At 35.9% G+C, this 6,000-nt stretch overlaps 1 protein-coding gene across 1 annotated transcript in view; it reads right to left on the reverse strand.

The window, feature by feature from the left end:
- The window catches only part of CHES-1-like (Checkpoint suppressor 1-like), a 139,075-nt gene extending 136,124 nt beyond the window's left edge, over window positions 1–2,951 (reverse strand). Inside the window, exon 1 of the mRNA XM_067780363.1 lies at window positions 2,650–2,951. The gene's annotated coding sequence lies outside the window, so the exon portion shown is untranslated. The remainder of the gene's footprint in view (window positions 1–2,649) is intronic.
- Window positions 2,952–6,000: the final 3,049 nt, after the last annotated feature.

The raw sequence follows: 6,000 nt of genomic DNA on the forward strand, positions 1-6,000 counted from the left end.
ATTTTTACCTGAATGAAAAGAAAGAAAAGTACCAATCGTGGCTACTGCCTAAGAGGACCAAAATTGAAGAAAAGGGACCAGCGGACCAAGCGGGGTTGAAAGGGACCATTTTTGGTCCAAATGGTCCAAAGTGGCAACCGTGAAAGCGAAGAAAACTACCTTTCAAATTTCTCCACAGGCACTGGTGAGTTTTTCGGTGATGACAGCGTTACCACTTTGGCCAGAATCGCGGATAAAAGAACTGGTAACGATATTCGGTTACATAATGTTCTGGGTACTATTTTACCGGTAACGCTGATAATCGGGTCGTTAGTGGAACTCCAAATTTTTGCTTCAATTGTGGCAAAGAGTGGTAAGAATAACTATCAAATATTAGAATGCCGACTTGTTTAGCCTGTAATATTGGCGAAAACTAATTGAAAAAAATTAACTTGTTATTCAAAAATGCTGAAAATAGTAATTTTTAGCTTACAGTGAGTCATTTAGCTCCAAAGGGTTAGAACTTTCCCTTAATTGCCTCCGAACCGCTTTCACTTTATGTATATTCTCCTCACGCTCAATCAATACCAACCTAAGTGCAATACTAAACATTATTTTATACATTCTTTATTTATTTCTATTTTTGTTGTATTTTAGGGAAATTTATGCTTGGTTACAAAATTAACACAATTATAAGTAAAATATTTGTTCACTGCCAATTCGCAATAGAGCATCAGCTGTTTCGAAGTGAACTTTTGTTCGCCCGAAATTGGCGATAGGCGGAAAAAGTTCACCCGAACAAAAGAAGTGAAGGCGAACACTTTTCCGCGTGAACTTCGCGATAAGGGTGAATGATTGATTTGTTTATGTAGATACAAGTGACTGCTTAGTATCGGCTTAGAGATGATAGTATGACTTAGTGTTGCTAATATTCGTCACACTGCCCTCCACCTAAGTCTGATCGTAGCGATCAGACAAATCCCTCGATCTAAATAAATAGCCTATGTACAAGTACAGGTGGGTATATAAAAACTATGACTAAAATATGTATAGGCCACTGCTATTATTTCGAACACAGTTATACATACATATACATACATACATATGTAAAATATTTGTAACATCCCACTCAGCATTTAGATGATTAAATTTTCAATTTCCCTACATATAAATACAATTTGATTACTCTTTCTGACTAAATAATGAATTATCATACAATTGAACAAAAGAAATAATAAAATATGAATACTTTTGATGATCAACTGAAAAGCATTTTTCAATCACTTTTTGGAATCATTTTTAAGTCCTTTGATTATTAAGTTTTAATATTTCATAAAAACCAACAAAAAAATAATCAAAAATACTTACTTTTGATGATCAAAAACTGAATATAGTTTTTCAATCACATTTTGGTATAAAATGTGTTTACTTTAGGTGATCAAAAATTTATAATAATTTTTAGTTCAGCTTTCTGAATCTTTTCTGACTATATTTGTTGACTGAATAATGAGTTTAATACTTGTTAAAATTTGACTTTTCATTGAAAATCTTACTTTTTTCACATACACACATTTTTTCCATCATGAAGTTCAGAAAAAATATGTACATATATAAAATTTTTATTATTAAGACATTCTTCAAGACAATGCAAATGCTGCTCGTGCCCGAAGATTTCCCCAACCATTTCTCCACCTTCGGCTTCCCAGAAAATACATAATAGTTAGACAATACAAAGGTTGTGTGCAATTTGAACCCCAGGTAAGTGAAACTCTCTTGACATATGTACCTGGATATGTCTTCAACATCCCGTACCGTATCGCATGACGAGCATAGCTGATTCTGGATGTTGTAGTCGCAGGTGTATATCGGTCAAGTTTGTTTTTTGTTATTTTGTAATAAATAAATGAAATGAAATGAAATAGCTCTATTCCGCATGCTTTCTTCCTCTGATGAAATAAGATAATTATGTAGTATCTTATTTTGAATGAGATATGAAGAATAAATGCATCATAATCGCATTCAAAAATGATTCAAAAATCTCAAGCAAAACGACTGAAATACGTTCACGAATATGATCAGAAAATGACTGTGAAAACGAGTCAAATATTACTCTAAAACAATTAAAGCTCAATTTTACAATGATATCAAATATGAATAAAAAGCGTTTCGAAATTTCGAATCATAAATTATTATTTAAGAATAATCACATTTATGGTACATTTTTCTCCCGACGATACATTAATTTTCGAATAGAATACTCTTTTAAATTTGAACGTTTTTAATCTTCTTGGGGTATGATATTTAATTGATCAAAATCTTTTCAAAAAATGCTGGCTGGGATAAAGATGCTGTTGTTGACTTCCATGTGGATTATACCCCCCACCCTGATGATTGAACAAGGCAAAAAAAAAACAACAAGCATTCCATTCTATACGTATGTATGTCCATATGTAGGTAAACTACGCGATATTCTTCGCACTCCCAATTGGAATGTCTGTATTTTGCTTTTTGCGTCCACATGGAGGCCACAATGCGTTATGTTGTTGTGTAATCGCAAATTGCAGACGCACAAGACGTAAGGAAAATTCAAATCTGGTCAATATGACAACTTGAAGCATAAATTAACCAACAAATTTGAATTTTCATTAAAATTTAAATAATTTCACTTACCACCAGATCAAACTGTTTTGCTCGTTATTATTTGTTAACGTTTATTGACCAATTACAATTTATATATATATACACAATAATTTGAATGTCCGAGTCTTTTTCACAATTTTCAACATTTGTTGCACTGCACAAAGTATTTATTTAAATGCATTTTTTATAATTAATTGCACAAAGTTAAGGAAATACAGATTTCACTCATTACGCTTGGCTTTTTCCACGAGGTGAATGAAGGAATTGCCTTTTAAAATTTGTTTTTCTATTTTGCATGCTGCTGTCGCTGCTACTGCTGCAGCTCAATTTTACATCTGACGCGATTCGTGTGATAGAATAACCCATCAAACATTTTAGAAGCGCCCGTAATTTAGGAATCCGATATGAGTCCGAAATATGTTAAAAATAAAAACTTCAGATATATAGGACTAATTAATGACTCTGAAAGCAACAAAACATCTTCAGAACAAATTAAATTTGAATGTAATCATAACGTTTCTTGCTGTTCCTTTTGTAAATTGGTATGGACTAATAATTTCATAATGACGCGCCTACCCGGTAACAATGCTTGTAAGTATTTTGGCCTTTTTTTTGGTTTCAATAAGTTGCCTCTGCGGTGTACCTCTGTTAGTGTGTCAAGCCTTCATATGTCTTAGATTAGTGCTAACGCCTTTATGCCCCATCTTAAAGGCATTTCATTCCAAATATCGTTCTTTTTAACAAGACCTCAATAAGCTACCCCATTTTTTTTTTTTTTTTTTTGCCTAACGTCCTAGAGGCGGCAATCCTAATCCCTTATATTATGCAGAAAAATTACTTCGCAAAGAGTTATAAAAGAAATTAATTATAAAGTTAGTTTTTTCACCATTCCTTTGCTAGTTTTTTATTTACTTTTTGGTTTGGTACGCTACTGTTGTATAAAAACCAACAGAAAATATACAAACCAGTAACGAGTCTAGGAATATTCAAATAGGGTTTCTTTTCATTGTTAATTGATAGATTGAAAGACACTCCACAAATATTTTTAAGTGTGTTACAGATGTTGGTGATCTTTCGAGGGATTTACGTTCCGGAAACTAGTGCCATTAAGGTACATTTTTCACCATCATGAACAATTTGACAAATATCCTTCTAACCCTCAAGATCATCGTACCGGCTTCCCTGTTGTTGTTGTTGTAGCAGCGTTTCGCCCCACCTAACAGCCGCGATCGATCACAAATTGTCATCAATATCCTCTAACGGGAGTCCAAGGAAACTTGCTGTTACAACAGGGGTGGACCATAAGGATAGGGGTTTGAGAGGCGTTGGTTCCACATTACAATTAAAGAGATGGTTGGTGTCATGAGGGAACACATTGCAAGCGGGGCATACATTTTGTATGTCGGGGTTGATTCTGGATAGGTAAGAGTTTAGCCTGTTACAGTATCCAGAACGAAGTTGAGCTAGAGTGACTCGCGTTTCCCTGGGGAGTATACGTTCCTCTTCCGCAAGTTTTGGGTACTGCTCTTCTAGTACTGGATTCACCGGGCAATTCCCGGCATAAAGGTCCGACGCCTGTTTGTGGTATATTATTTCTCTCCCTGATGGGGATGGTGTTCTGGGGACATAAGAAGACAACCCGTGGCGGTCCTCAGAGCAGTATTTTGGCAGACCTGTAGCTTCTTCCAGTGAGTAGTTTTTTGGCTTAGCCACCATATAGGGAACGTAGCATGCAATCGGCTGGCCAATTGCTTTGTATTTGGTAATGAGCGTTTCTTTGTCTTTTCCCCCAAGTACTGCCAGCAAGAGATTCCAGGACTTTATTACGGCTCTGGATTTTCGGTACAATTGCGGCTGCATGCTCACCAAAATGTAAATCCTGATCAAACGTCACACCCAAGATTTTGGGGTGTAGGACAGTCGGTAGCTTAGTGCCATCGAGCTGGATGTTCAAAATGGTCGACATTTGGGACGTCCATGTTGTAAATAAGGTCGCGGAGGATTTAGTCGGTGATAATGCGAGGAGAAAAAAAGCGAGAGAAAAGCGAGGTAGCCGTTTATTCTGTTGCAAAGCTCATCGATCCTAAGCTTCTTCAAGTAGCGATAAGGACACTTCCCGAAAGTTATGGGGTAGTATTCCCAATGATGATAGCCCTTCAAGATAGTGTGCTGGCCATAACGAAGGTTCCACGTGCAAGGACCGGGAGAAGTAACTCAAAAAATTTCCCCAAACAGGGTTGCTCTTAGCCAAAGATTTGGCAAGCGCTCCAAGTTGTTTTCAATAATTTTTGGGGATATTATCTTAAGAAATCATCCATAAAAGAGAACTGCGCATGCATAATGTGAAGACAAATGCTACCGATAACATTTAGAATAAACATCAATCTATAAACATCCATTCCAAATATTTGCTAGTTTAGCATAGCCAAATATGTAAAAAAAAATTTATGTAAGTCGCGAAAACCTCCGAAGAGATTTTAGGCTGAGCTTCTCTTCCAATTTGCGTCGTGCTCCTTTAAATTTTTTCTTCCAATTTGGCAGGACAAGACTTGTTTTATGCCGACTCTGAACGGCACCTGCAAGGCAGATGAGTTTTCACTGAGACCTTTTCATGGAGCAAATACACTCGGAGTGCTTGACAACACATAAAAAATTTTCTTCTATTTTAAAAGACTTGTTTCAAAAATTTTGATGTTGCTCACCCACATTTGTTATACTCCTATATTGCTACAAAAAGCTAAGTACATTCCCATGGTGGAATCACCAGGTGAAGTAAATAAAAAAAGACAGAAGAGGGTAACATTTTTACCCGCTTTGAAAAAATATGAGCAGGAAAATAAATGTCTTGCTACGAAAGCTCTTACAGAAACTGGTTTTTTGCGCATATCACCTAACGCCAATGCAAAAGGGGATACACAAGACCAGTGCGAGCTTATATTACTTTTGGCATCGAATAAAACTTAAAACTTATACCGTGATAAGCAATATAATTCAATAATGCGTCTAAAATAAACTGATCTCGACTTCAACTGCAGTTGCAGCTTTCATCGAAGAACCGGTTTTGTGTTTCCATCCCTAAAAATCCATTGCTACTTCCATCTGCTCTGTCAATTTGTCGTTAAGATTCGGAAGTAAAACATATGTCGTTCTAATATATCCTACGAATTTGTTCAGAAGATCCCCCAAAAGCTCTTGACAGTGTATTCATGATGTATTACTAATGTTACCAAGTTATTATTAACTAAAATATATCAGGGGATATTATAGCCTCGCGGCAGTCGGCTTGGAACCAGATGATGCTGATGCAATCGAGCTGGATTCATATATTCTAGAGTATCAACCCATAACTGTAACATTCCTCTTATCTTAGTGGTCTGTTTT

This window comes from Eurosta solidaginis, chromosome 4, assembly GCF_040869045.1.
Source record: "Eurosta solidaginis isolate ZX-2024a chromosome 4, ASM4086904v1, whole genome shotgun sequence".
NCBI lineage: Eukaryota > Metazoa > Arthropoda > Insecta > Diptera > Tephritidae > Eurosta > Eurosta solidaginis.